The sequence below is a fragment of the Pseudophryne corroboree genome, chromosome 5, assembly GCF_028390025.1.
Source record: "Pseudophryne corroboree isolate aPseCor3 chromosome 5, aPseCor3.hap2, whole genome shotgun sequence".
NCBI lineage: Eukaryota > Metazoa > Chordata > Amphibia > Anura > Myobatrachidae > Pseudophryne > Pseudophryne corroboree.
This window is the reverse complement of record NC_086448.1, coordinates 687,043,571-687,057,063: the sequence shown is the minus strand read 5'-3', so window position 1 is coordinate 687,057,063 and position 13,493 is coordinate 687,043,571.

The window sequence follows — 13,493 nt, the reverse complement described above, 5'->3', positions numbered from 1 at the left end:
CCACAGTGGTAGCGCCCCTTATATAGAGCCCATAGTAGTGGTGCCCCTTATGCAATGCCCCCAGAAGTAGTGCCCCTTATGTCCCCAGGAGTGATGCCCCTTATGAAGTGCCCCCTTTACAATGCCCTCATTAGCAGTGCCCCTGTGTAGTATTGCCCCTAGTAGTAATGTTGCCTGTAGTAATGCCCCAAGTCATTTAGCCCCATGTAGTTTAGCCCCCTGTGGTAATGCCCCTGCAGTTATGACCCCAGTAGTTTAGCCCCCAGTTGTTTAGCCCCTGTAGTTTAGCCCCCATGTAGTTTGCCGTTAGTAATGTCCCCAGTAGTTTAGCCACAGTAGTTTGCCCAATTGTAGTTTAGCACCCAGTAGTAATGCCCCCAGTCGTAATGCCCCCTTGTAGTTCAGCCCCTGTAGTTATGTCCCTTTTAGTTTGCCCCCTTGTAGTTTAGCCCCCAGTAGTAATGCCCCCAAGTAGTAATGCCCCCAGTAGTTTAACTCCTGTAGTTATGCCCCCAGTAGTTTAGCCCCCCTGTAGTTTGCCCCCAAGTAGTAATACCCCTGTAGTTATACCCCCCAGTAGTAATGCCCTCCTGTAGTTTGCCCCCAATAGTAATGTCCCCAGTAGTTTAACCCCTGTAGTTATGCCCCCTGTCGTAATGCCCATGTAGTTATACCCCCAGTAGTAATGCCCTCCTGTAGTTTGCCCCCAGTAGTAATGCCCTCCTGTAGTTTGCCCCTGTTAGTAATGCCCCCAGTAGTAAGCCACTGCTAGTAATGCCCCAGTAGTTAGCCCCCATGTAGTTTGCCCCCTTGTAGTTTAGCCCCCAGTACTAATGCCCCCAATAGTTTTACCCCTGCAGTTATGCCCCCAGTAGTTTAGCCCCCTGTAGTTTGCCCCAAGTAGTAATGCCCCTGTAGTTATACCCCCAGTAATAATGCCCTCCTGTAGTTTGACCCCAATAGTAATGCCCTCCTGTAGTTTGCCCCCAGTAGTAATGCCCCTGTTAGTAATGCCCCCAGTAGTTAGCCCCTATGTAGTTTTCCCCCTTGTAGTTTAGCCCCCAGTACTAATGCCCCCAAGTAGTAATGCCCCCAGTAGTTTAACCCCTGCAGTTATGCCCCCAGTAGTTTAGCCCCCCTGTAGTTTGCCCCCAAGTAGTAATGCACCTGTAGTTATACCCCCAGTAGTAATGTCCCTGTAGTTATACCCCCAGTAGTAATGTCCCTGTAATTATACCCCCAGTAGTAATGCCCTCCTGTAGTTTGCCCCCATTAGTAATGCCCCCAGTAGCTTGTCCCTTGTAGTTTTACCACAATAGTTTGCCCCCAGTGGTAAAGCCCCCCCAGTAGTAATGCCCCTCCAGTAGTTTGCCCACAGTAGTAAAGCCCCCAGTAGTAATGCCCCCAGTAGTTTGCCCACAGTAGTAAAGCCCCCAGTAGTAAAGCCCCCCAAGTGGTTTTCCCACAGTAGTAAAGCCCCCCAGTAGTAATGCCCCCTAGTAGATGCGCCGCTACACATAGGGGGGGGGGGGAAACACCATACTCACCGTGCCCCGCGTCTGACCGCAGCAGTCCTTCCGGCGCCCGCTCCTTGGCACTATGGGAGAGACGTCATGACGTCTCTCCCATAGTGCACACTGACAGCTGGAAGCCGGAGCTCAGTAGTGAGCTCCTGCCTCCGGCTGCCCGCTATGGAGAGAGAGCTGGGCGCCCACTGGTAACACAATCTCAGCGGGCGCCCAGCATCTTCCAGCGGCGCCGGCACACATCGGGTTAGAAGGGCCGGAGGAGTGGAACTGACGGAACACAGTTACTCCCCGTTCTGGCTCACTTTAACCCCTGGGCAGATCTCCCGCATTCTGCTGCCTTCCTAGTGAAGTGGGAATGTTGACGAGTTAATATGAGAACCTGTGGGACCATGTGAAGGGGTGAAGTTAGAGCCCATCCTCGCCCTTAAATATGTCTGCTGCATGAAGAACAAAGTTGGTTAGCATGTATTCTGTATGTACAGCTGTGATTCATTGTAACTTTTGACTGTTTATGTCATTTATTTGCTCAAATCACCCCATACATCTTCTCGGGTCTCTCTGCACAGACCTATTGTTCTCTATTTGAAATGTGACGGATTGTATTTGGGGAAAGACATTTGCATGGATGTACCCCTTGCCTTTTGACACCATAGACAGCGTGGTGTCAAAACTAGACCTTATATCTGATATATGTCATATAAAAACTCTTACATACTTGTTTTAAACTATTTGTTTTGCTTGTAAAATATACATTGGCTATTAGGCTTTAGTATAACTTAACAAAAACAAAAAAACTGTAATACAGCAGGTACAGCTCCCATCTCCATCACATATAAAAGAATTGCTAAAACATGCGCACAAAAATAAAATAAATGCATGTGCAGCAAAGAAAGGACCTACAGAGGGAGCCTCGCTCATCTAGCCTTCTCTGCTGCACCTAGGTGCACCATGGTTTTTTAGCATAAGTCTTTCATATATTGTTCTCAGCTGCAATACAATACAGAGAGAACAATACACCAGGGTATTGAGTCATTACAGCAGGGGATTAAGTCTGACTGCCCTGGCCCAGTTAATCCTATTAAAGGGATAGATGAGGATGGCTCCATCTGTATAAGTGTCAGTGGTGCACACACAATAAGCCAATCAAAAGCAGTTCACTAGTTTTGGCGACTGACATCATCAGTGTGTATTTGCTCCTGTTCTCAAGCACCAGAGATTAATACAGTTTGGACAGGAATATATGCAGACTCTGGTCCAAATGGGTTTACAGTTCACCAAATTAAACATATCAGGAAGTTTGGATTCTGTACTTAGCAAGTTTCTTTAGGTCTTTAATGGAGTATAATAAATAACCCTATAAAGTGGTGCAAGTAACATCCATATGAATGAAAAGACTCTTAAATTAAAGGAGTTACTTCCATCGTATTGCTAATTGTTTTAAGATATATGTCAGTACTCAGTTTCGCCTCTGCTGCTATCTTTAACCCACTCAGACACATTAGATTGGCACTATACTTTCAAAACACCAATACTGTATCCCCAACTGAATTTTAACCCTGAATAATCCCATGAAAATCAAGTTACCATCCCTTGAACTAGAAAAAGTTCCCTTTGTCCACTTTGCTGTTGGAAATGTTTTACTAAATATTCAAGTGCTGATAGTGGGTGTGGTCCACCAAGTTCATCTTAGACCTCATTCTTTTACATACTGTGTGAGCTATATGATTTTAAAATGACATTCGACCAGAGGTTCTCAAAAGTGGCCCTCAAGGCACCCCAACGGTCCTGATTTTACGTGAAAACAATATACAGGAAATAGCGCACAATCCTATTCCAACTAAGATAAAGAAGCACTTGGTCCTTTAGTCCATCAAATAAAAAGGTATGACCCAACTTTCTTTATCAGTTCCTCATTCGTATGTGGAATCCAGCGTCTGTTGAAACGGAGTTCCTCAAAGGTAAAACAAAAATAGGAGATATGGTGTAGTATGTATGCCATTCATAGAGACACCCTCCACCAATGAATATAGTGGTGATTATGCTGAAATCCAAATAACAGGTACAGCATACCTAAACACACACAGTGATGAGGTCACTTTAAACTCAAAAAGGTATCTTTAACTTTAACACCAAGTGAACGGAATGAGATGTTTAGACTTCGTCTTTCCCAAAACGAAAAACATACCGTACTCACACAAATAGTGTAGTTCAACGAACGTAGCGGTTTCTTTAGTCTTTGTCGCTTGCATATGCCAACAGTTATGATGAAAATCAGCTCAAGAAAAACAGGATAAAAAATATATGGTGTAATACGTTTAAAACAAAAATGAGGATACACTCAAAAAACACACGTAACACCAACGTAAACAAGTACAACGCACCAAGACTCAAACTGCAATAAGGTGCCTTAAGCTCATCAAGGTATCTTTAAAATGAGTCACCACATGGATAAGCAGATTGCCTTCATCTAAAACATCATATTGTATAGACGTACCATACTCGCATATCGATATGTAATTGTAATCACATAACAGTTTCTTTACTCCTTGTGAAACTTTGCTCCTGATGGCTGAAGTGGAGTATATTCTTGCTAGGTGCAGGAAGGTGTCACACTCTGTTTGCACATATCAAAATTTGATTTAATGTTGTGCAAGATGTCTAACCAAGCTATTTGTTGCCATTAAACTATACGCATTAGGAAAGATATATTCACCCCCATATACCAAAATGCCCTTCAATACTAATCCATCACACCCCTGATTCAGCAACGTTTCTGCAAACCTGATGTCTATACACAACCATGGGTGAACCTATTTAGCAATAAAAATATTAGCTTAGCAAAACTAAAACTTCAAATATATAATATGATCCCAAGTATGAAAAAAAATTACAGATATAATTAAGAAATATATCCTATGAGAAGAAGCTTAATAGTCCATGTGTATATATATTTAAAATTGATAATCAGAGGACGTAGTTTACCTGGATGTAGTTTTGTTTCTCCATGCTTTCACTAAATGACTATATTGTGCATTGTCAGGTATGTCTCTGTAACCTTGTTTCCATGAAGCCCCTTTGTTTTTGCTTTTCTCCAGTTATGACATACACAGTTATACTGAAGACGATGTTGCTTGCTTTATACGAAATATAAAAATTTTGAATTACAGAACAAAATCGAGATAACATATTATAAAGCTACTAACATGCACAGAATGTAAAAACATCATCTTTATAAAAGAATAGTTTTACAGTCACAAGATAGCAATTTTGTCCAGGACAGTGCTCATTTTCTAAAGTGTGCAGTATAATGCAAATTTGAAGGGACAACCTGATAAAGGTGATTTAAAAGAGTCAGAATAATCAGAGAGAAAGAGTGATGGGAAACCTAACAAATAAAAAGAAAGAATAACAACACAACAAGAAAAATGATGCTGACCAAAAATAAGCATAAAAATAACTGATCTAAAGTAATGTCCTACACCCCAAGCGCCCACAATTTATAACAGAACTACCTTGAGGAACTTTCTCTCTGTCTCTTTCTGTAGCAGTTGAAACAAGAATATATCATTATTGATTTACTGTTTTCTTCTTTGACTTTACAGTTTTGGAGGACATCGATTCTGTAGGTCAAAGCAGTGCCATAAAAACATGTTTGTGACGGGATCTCTACAACACAAGTCAATTAAGTTAGATCTTCATGCTGTTTTCAGAAGATAGTTTTTTTTTAAATATTGAGGTTTTAACTTTTTAAAAGAGCAACCATTCAAGGAAAAGGGTACACAAAGAAAGTATTGGGGGATGGGGGGTGGGGGGGGGTGAAAGTATTGACAAAAGGAACAGGACAAGCATAATTAGAGACTAGTTATAAAACACATGACAAGGTGGTATGGTCTCAGAAAACATAACAGATACAATCACATGTAAATGACAAGAAAAGTACAAATTGCAAAACTTGAATAAGATATTCACTGTTGACGGGACAGAAGAGAGAACCTAGGAAGTATAGGGAGGTCCCAACCTAGGAAGTACAGGGAGGTCCCAACCTAGGAAGTTCAGGGAGGTCAGTCACAATGTCCGTTACTCAGGTTAAGAGTCTATAATGAGAATCCTGCCAGGTGTCTTTAGCATAAAACAGCAAATAGCTTAACTAATAAAGCAAAACATAAGCAGCGGCACTCCGGACTTCACAAAATAAAACTCACAGAAATTCCATATTGCAGGTTAACGTCATGATGGGAGCTTTAAAAAGCCTAATAAAAGGGCTGAAACGTTGGTCTGCAATATGGGATTACTGTGAGGTTTATTTTGTGAAGTTGGGAGTGCTGCTGCCTATGTTTTGATACATTGTATAAATACACAATGGTTATTTAGAAGTTTATACAATATGTCATAATACCCTGCATTATTTATGTGTTCTTGTATTTGTACGTGGTCTGGATCCCCAAAATTGTTTTTTTTAGAGGTTTTCATACTTCTTAAATCTGGTTTATATTACAATTCCAAGATGTGCAATGTTTTAATATTTTCATTAGATTCCATTGGTGCATTTATATTTTTGCTATCAGATTGATTCATCAATAATTCTAGATTTGTTTAGAAGTGCTGTTTGGTTTGTGTTTCTTGAGTATTATTCTCTTTTAAACCAATCCTTAGTTGTGATGACCAAATGTTATATTTGTTGAGACAAACACAGTAGCTGACAAGAATTGGGTGGATGACGGTCATTAGCAAGGGGTTGGGAGTAGGGTGTAGGGCAAAAATTATAATATTTTGTTAAATTGGTAGAGATCTATTTGGGATTGTAGGTTAATGTAATAGTTACAATGTTGCTTTGAGAGAGTTTAGTTCTAAGCCTCATGGCCAGAAGCTGGTCAGCCTTTTCCCCTTTCATTATAAATAGGCTGATTTAGCAATGAGGACAATTTTTACTATGGCTGTTTCATAGGTTATTTAGCTGCCCTCTAGCTGAAGATAACCTTGTTTAGACTCACACCAGTCCGTTTTTTTTGTATGTGTTTAGTTTTTTTCACTGAGTTCTGATATTATATTGTACATATCAATCTCTCTTTCTCTCTCCCTCTCTCAGGGGTAAATTTACTAAGCTCCGTGTTTGCCCTGAGTTTCATTCACAGAAACTTACTAAAGAACAAACACGGGAGTAACATCGGACAAACTCAGATGTCATTTCCGTAGACAACACTGAAATACGGGAATTTACCTAGAATAATTTCTACTAGATTTAAGGGAGGGAAAAGGTAGGGGGGAGGGGAAAGGAAACCAGAGCACAGGTCTAATAAGCAAAGTTTGTGGTTAGAAATAACCAACAAATAAATGTACCACGATAATGTAACGTGAATATCCCTATGAGGGATAGTCAATTGTCTCATGTGGAGGTGCACCCCTGAGAGTTGATAAACATTTGCGAGCAGAAGAGGAAAAGAACTCTCATTTTTTGGGGGGCACTCATTGAACAGTATAATTAAAATATAACCTTTAATTCATCTTTAAAATATAATGCCACAAAACAAACTAAACACAAACATGAACATATATTTTATCAAAACCAATTCATATCCGTATTCCGTGTGAAAAATATTATGATCGCATGTGAAAGGTGATTACAACAGATAGCAACAGGTTAGTCCAGATTCAGAGATATCAGATATTTGTATGTAGCAACAAAAATGTGTCCAGAACCAAAACCTGTGTTGTACGCGGATTAGAGGGCGGTATAGCGTATAATAAAGCTGACTAGGTTTGAATAAGTTTTGAATGGGCTGACTAACAGTCCGCACCACAGAGAAATGTAATGGACACCCTAGATAGCAGCCGCCATCCCCCTGTCCGCATACACAGTTCTATGTAGGCTATTGGGTAGTAGGATAATTGCCAAAAAGTGTAATGGGAGTTGGTTAGGTCCTAATTGCTGATGTAGTTGTAACAATAACACCAATTATGGAACTCCCTATACCACACATAATCTTATACTATCATTTATATATCGTAAATGTTGAGTACACACGGAATATATGTCAGAATAATTTCAGTGTAAATACTATCAGAATAATCTCAGTGCAAATACTGTATATCCAGTGCAATACAGATATTCATTAATAGCATAGTAGCTTTCTAGTGAGTCTATCAGTCATAAGAAGCTCACTATTCCACATCAATTACAATTCTTAATGTGTGTATACAAAATAGAATGATTGGTATTTATCTTGTAATCATAAACCAAATTATCTCTATTTATTTGTTACATACACGTATAGTTTGACAGGGAGAGATCTCAAAACCAATTTGTATCAACAATATTGTTACATATGCACATTGGTAAGAGAAGTTGCAGAGATTTGCAGGGGAGAAAAAAAGGCACTCTTGTTAACGGTGCAGTGAAGCAGCTGCTGTTCACTGTGTGGCATGCATTATACAGCAAGTGAGCGCAGTGGCGCACAAAGGGGGGGTTTCCGAGTACCTGTAAACCCCCCCCCCTGATGACCCCCAAAAATGTTTTGAGATGGAGACACAGCTGTCTCCATCTCAACAAAAGCAAATGCCGCGACCGCGATCGCGGACGGAGCTGTAGCAAGAGCAGAGAGCTATGCAGCTCTCTGCTTAGAGAATGTCCCGGGTGCCGGGGGAGCTGCTGGCTGCGCATGCTCAGCCACAGCAGCTCCCTCTGTCCTCACACTGCCGCAGCCGCCCCTCTGCTCCCAGCCTTGTATACTCACTGTATGTAAGTTTTAAATCATTGTTTAAGTGTGTTTTTGACTTGTATGATATGAATGCATGTATGTATGTATGTATGCATGTATGTGGGTTTGTGTGTGTGCTTGTGTATGTATGTATGTGTGTTTACATGTGTGAATGTATGTATGTGTGTTTACATGTGTGAGTTTGTGAATATATATATATATATATATATATATATATATAAATGTGTGATATATATATATATATATATGAAACCGGTAATCCTCCTTGGGTCCTGTGATAGGACCTCTATTGAAGAAAATAGGCGGCACTCCAGGGACTTAAATAAAGTCAAACTGTATTAAAAAAAAAATTTAATGGCCTTTTTATCTGGTTATGCATTATAGGTGAGGTCAAAAACAATAAACAAAATACCTCTGTTTTTTTTTCACTTCACCTATAATGCATAACCAGATGAAAAGGCCATAGAGCCTTGAAACGTTGTTTTTTGCGCCATTACATTTTTTTTTAATACAGTTTGACTTTATTTAAGTCCCTGGAGTGCCGCCTATTTTTCTTCAATAGAGGTCCTATCACAGGTAGTGATGAGCGGGTTCGGTTCCTCGGAATCCGAACCCCCCCCCCCGAACTTCAGCCTTTTTACACGGATCCGAGGCAGACTCGGATCTTCCCGCCTTGCTCGGCTAACCCGAGCGCGCCCGAACGTCATCATCCCGCTGTCGGATTCTCGCGAGGCTCGGATTCTATATAAGGAGCCGCGCGTCGCCGCCATTTTCACACGTGCATTGAGATTCATAGGGAGAGGACGTGGCTGGCGTCCTCTCCATTTACATTAGAAGAGAGAGAGTGAGAGTGAGACACTTGATTTACTGGAGCTTAGGAGTACTCAGAGAGTGCAGAGTTTACTAGTGACTGACCAGTGACCACCAGTGCAGTTTTATTATATTATTATTTAATATAATCCGTTCTCTGCCTGAAAAAAAAACGATACACAGTGACACAGTAACAGTATACCATATCTGTGCTCAGCCTCAGTGTGCTGCATCATCTATGTATATCTGACTGTGCTGAGTGCTCACACAGCTTAATTGTGGGGGAGACTGGGGAGCAGTAGCAGGAGTACATATTATTTAACAGTGCACACTTTTGCTGCCAGAGTGCCACTGCCAGTGTGACTGACCAGTGACCACTGTCTGACCACCAGTATATTGTGATTGTCTGCCTGAAAAAGTTAAACACTCGTCGTGTGGTGTTTTTATTCTATAAACGCATTCTGCTGACAGTGTCCAGCAGGTCCGTCATTAATTATATAATATATACCTGTCCGGCTGCAGTAGTGATATATATATATATTTTTTTTTATATCATTATCATCCAGTCTATATTAGCAGCAGACGCAGTACGGTAGTCCACGGCTGTAGCTACCTCTGTGTCGGCAGTCGCTCGTCCATCCATAATTGTATACCACCTACCTGTGGTGTTTTTTTTTTCTATCTTCTTGATACTACTAGTAGCTTACTTTAGGAGTCTGCAGTGCTGACAGTGTCCAGCAGGTCCGTCATTATATAATATATACCTGTCCGACTGCAGTAGTGATATATATATATTTTTTATATCATTATCATCCAGTCTATATTAGCAGCAGACGCAGTACGATAGTCCACGGCTGTAGCTACCTCTGTGTCGGCAGTCGCTCGTCCATCCATAATTGTATACCACCTACCTGTGGTGGTTTTTTTTTTTCTATCTTATTGATACTACTAGTAGCTTACTTTAGGAGTCTGCAGTGCTGCTTACAGTGTCCAGCAGGTCCGTCATTATATAATATATACCTGTCCGGCTGCAGTAGTGATATATATATATTTTTTATATCATTATCATCCAGTCTATATTAGCAGCAGACGCAGTACGGTAGTCCACGGCTGTAGCTACCTCTGTGTCGGCAGTCGCTCGTCCATCCATAATTGTATACCACCTACCTGTTGTGTTTTTTTTCTATCTTCTTGATACTAGTAGCTTACTTTAGGAGTCTGCAGTGCTGACAGTGTCCAGCAGGTCCATCATTATATAATATATACCTGTCCGGCTGCAGTAGTGATATATATATATTTTTTATATCATTATCATCCAGTCTATATTAGCAGCAGACGCAGTACGGTAGTCCACGGCTGTAGCTACCTCTGTGTCGGCAGTCGCTCGTCCATCCATAATTGTATACCACCTACCTGTGGTGTTTTTTTTTTTCTATCTTCTTGATACTAGTAGCTTACTTTAGGAGTCTGCAGTGCTGACAGTGTCCAGCAGGTCCGTCATTATATAATATATACCTGTCCGGCTGCAGTAGTGATATATATATATTTTTTATATCATTATCATCCAGTCTATATTAGCAGCAGACGCAGTACGGTAGTCCACAGCTGTAGCTACCTCTGTGTCGGCAGTCGCTCGTCCATCCATAATTGTATACCACCTACCTGTGGTGTTTTTTTTTCTATCTTCTTGATACTACTAGTAGCTTACTTTAGGAGTCTGCAGTGCTGACAGTGTCCAGCAGGTCCGTCATTATATAATATATACCTGTCCGGCTGCAGTAGTGATATATATATATTTTTTATATCATTATCATCCAGTCTATATTAGCAGCAGATGCAGTACGGTAGTCCACGGCTGTAGCTACCTCTGTCGGCAGTCGCTCGTCCATCCATAATTGTATACCACGTACCTGTGGTGTTTTTTTTTTTTCTATCTTATTGATACTACTAGTAGCTTACTTTAGGAGTCTGCAGTGCTGCTGACAGTGTCCAGCAGGTCCGTCATTATATAATATATACCTGTCCGGCTGCAGTAGTGATATATATATATTTTTTATATCATTATCATCCAGTCTATATTAGCAGCAGACGCAGTACGGTAGTCCACGGCTGTAGCTACCTCTGTGTCGGCAGTCGCTCGTCCATCCATAATTGTATACCACCTACCTGTTGTGGTTTTTTTTTCTATCTTCTTGATACTAGTAGCTTACTTTAGGAGTCTGCAGTGCTGACAGTGTCCAGCAGGTCCGTCATTATATAATATATACCTGTCCGGCTGCAGTAGTGATATATATATATTTTTTATATCATTATCATCCAGTCTATATTAGCAGCAGACGCAGTACGGTAGTCCACGGCTGTAGCTACCTCTGTGTCGGCAGTCGCTCGTCCATCCATAATTGTATACCACCTACCTGTGGTGTTTTTTTTTTCTATCTTCTTGATACTAGTAGCTTACTTTAGGAGTCTGCAGTGCTGACAGTGTCCAGCAGGTCCGTCATTATATAATATATACCTGTCCGGCTGCAGTAGTGATATATATATATTTTTTATATCATTATCATCCAGTCTATATTAGCAGCAGACGCAGTACGGTAGTCCACGGCTGTAGCTACCTCTGTGTCGGCAGTCGCTCGTCCATCCATAAGTATACTAGTATCCATCCATCTCCATTGTTTACCTGAGGTGCCTTTTAGTTGTGCCTATTAAAATATGGAGAACAAAAATGTTGAGGTTCCAAAAATAGGGAAAGATCAAGATCGACTTCCACCTCGTGCTGAAGCTGCTGCCACTAGTCATGGCTGAGACGATGAAATGCCAGCAACGTCGTCTGCCAAGGCCGATGCCCAATGTCATAGTACAGAGCATGTAAAATCCAAAACACCAAATATCAGTAAAAAAAGGACTCAAAAATCTAAAATAAAATTGTCAGAGGAGAAGCGTAAACTTGCCAATATGCCATATACCACACGGAGTGGCAAGGAACGGCTGAGGCCCTGGCCTATGTTCATGGCTAGTGGTTCAGCTTCACATGAGGATGGAAGCACTCAGCCTCTCGCTAGAAAAATGAAAAGACTCAAGCTGGCAAAAGCACAGCAAAGAACTGTGCGTTCTTCGAAATCACAAATCCACAAGGAGAGTCCAATTGTGTCGTTTGCGATGCCTGACCTTCCCAACACTGGACGTGAAGAGCATGCGCCTTCCACCATTTGCACGCCCCCTGCAAGTGCTGGAAGGAGCACCCGCAGTCCAGTTCCTGATAGTCAGATTGAAGATGTCAGTGTTGAAGTACACCAGGATGAGGAGGATATGGGTGTTGCTGGCGCTGGGGAGGAAATTGACCAGGAGGATTCTGATGGTGAGGTGGTTTGTTTAAGTCAGGCACCCGGGGAGACACCTGTTGTCCGTGGGAGGAATAGGGCCATTGACATGCCTGGTGAAAATACCAAAAAAATCAGCTCTTCGGTGTGGAAGTATTTCAACAGAAATGCGGACAACATTTGTCAAGCCGTGTGTTGCCTTTGTCAAGCTGTAATAAGTAGGGGTAAGGACGTTAACCACCTCGGAACATCCTCCCTTATACGTCACCTGCAGCGCATTCATAATAAGTCAGTGACAAGTTCAAAAACTTTGGGCGACAGCGGAAGCAGTCCACTGACCAGTAAATCCCTTCCTCTTGTAACCAAGCTCACGCAAACCACCCCACCAACTCCCTCAGTGTCAATTTCCTCCTTCCCCAGGAATGCCAATAGTCCTGCAGGCCATGTCACTGGCAATTCTGACGAGTCCTCTCCTGCCTGGGATTCCTCCGATGCATCCTTGCGTGTAACGCCTACTGCTGCTGGCGCTGCTGTTGTTGCTGCTGGGAGTCGATGGTCATCCCAGAGGGGAAGTCGTACTCGTAAGACCACTTTTACTACTTCCACCAAGCAATTGACTGTCCAACAGTCCTTTGCGAGGAAGATGAAATATCACAGCAGTCATCCTGCTGCAAAGCGGATAACTGAGACCTTGGCATCCTGGGCGGTGAGAAACGTGGTTCCGGTATCCATCATTACTGCAGAGCCAACTAGAGACTTGTTGGAGGTACTGTGTCCCCGGTACCAAATACCATCTAGGTTCCATTTCTCTAGGCAGGCGATACCGAAAATGTACACAGACCTCAGAAAAAGACTCACCAGTGTCCTAAAAAATGCAGTTGTACCCAATGTCCACTTAACCACGGACATGTGGACAAGTGGAGCAGGGCAGGCTCAGGACTATATGACTGTGACAGCCCACTGGGTAGATGTATGGACTCCCGCCGCAAGAACAGCAGCGGCGGCACCAGTAGCAGCATCTCGCAAACGCCAACTCTTTCCTAGGCAGGCTACGCTTTGTATCACCGCTTTCCAGAATACGCACACATCTAAAAACCTCTTACGGCAACTGAGGAAGA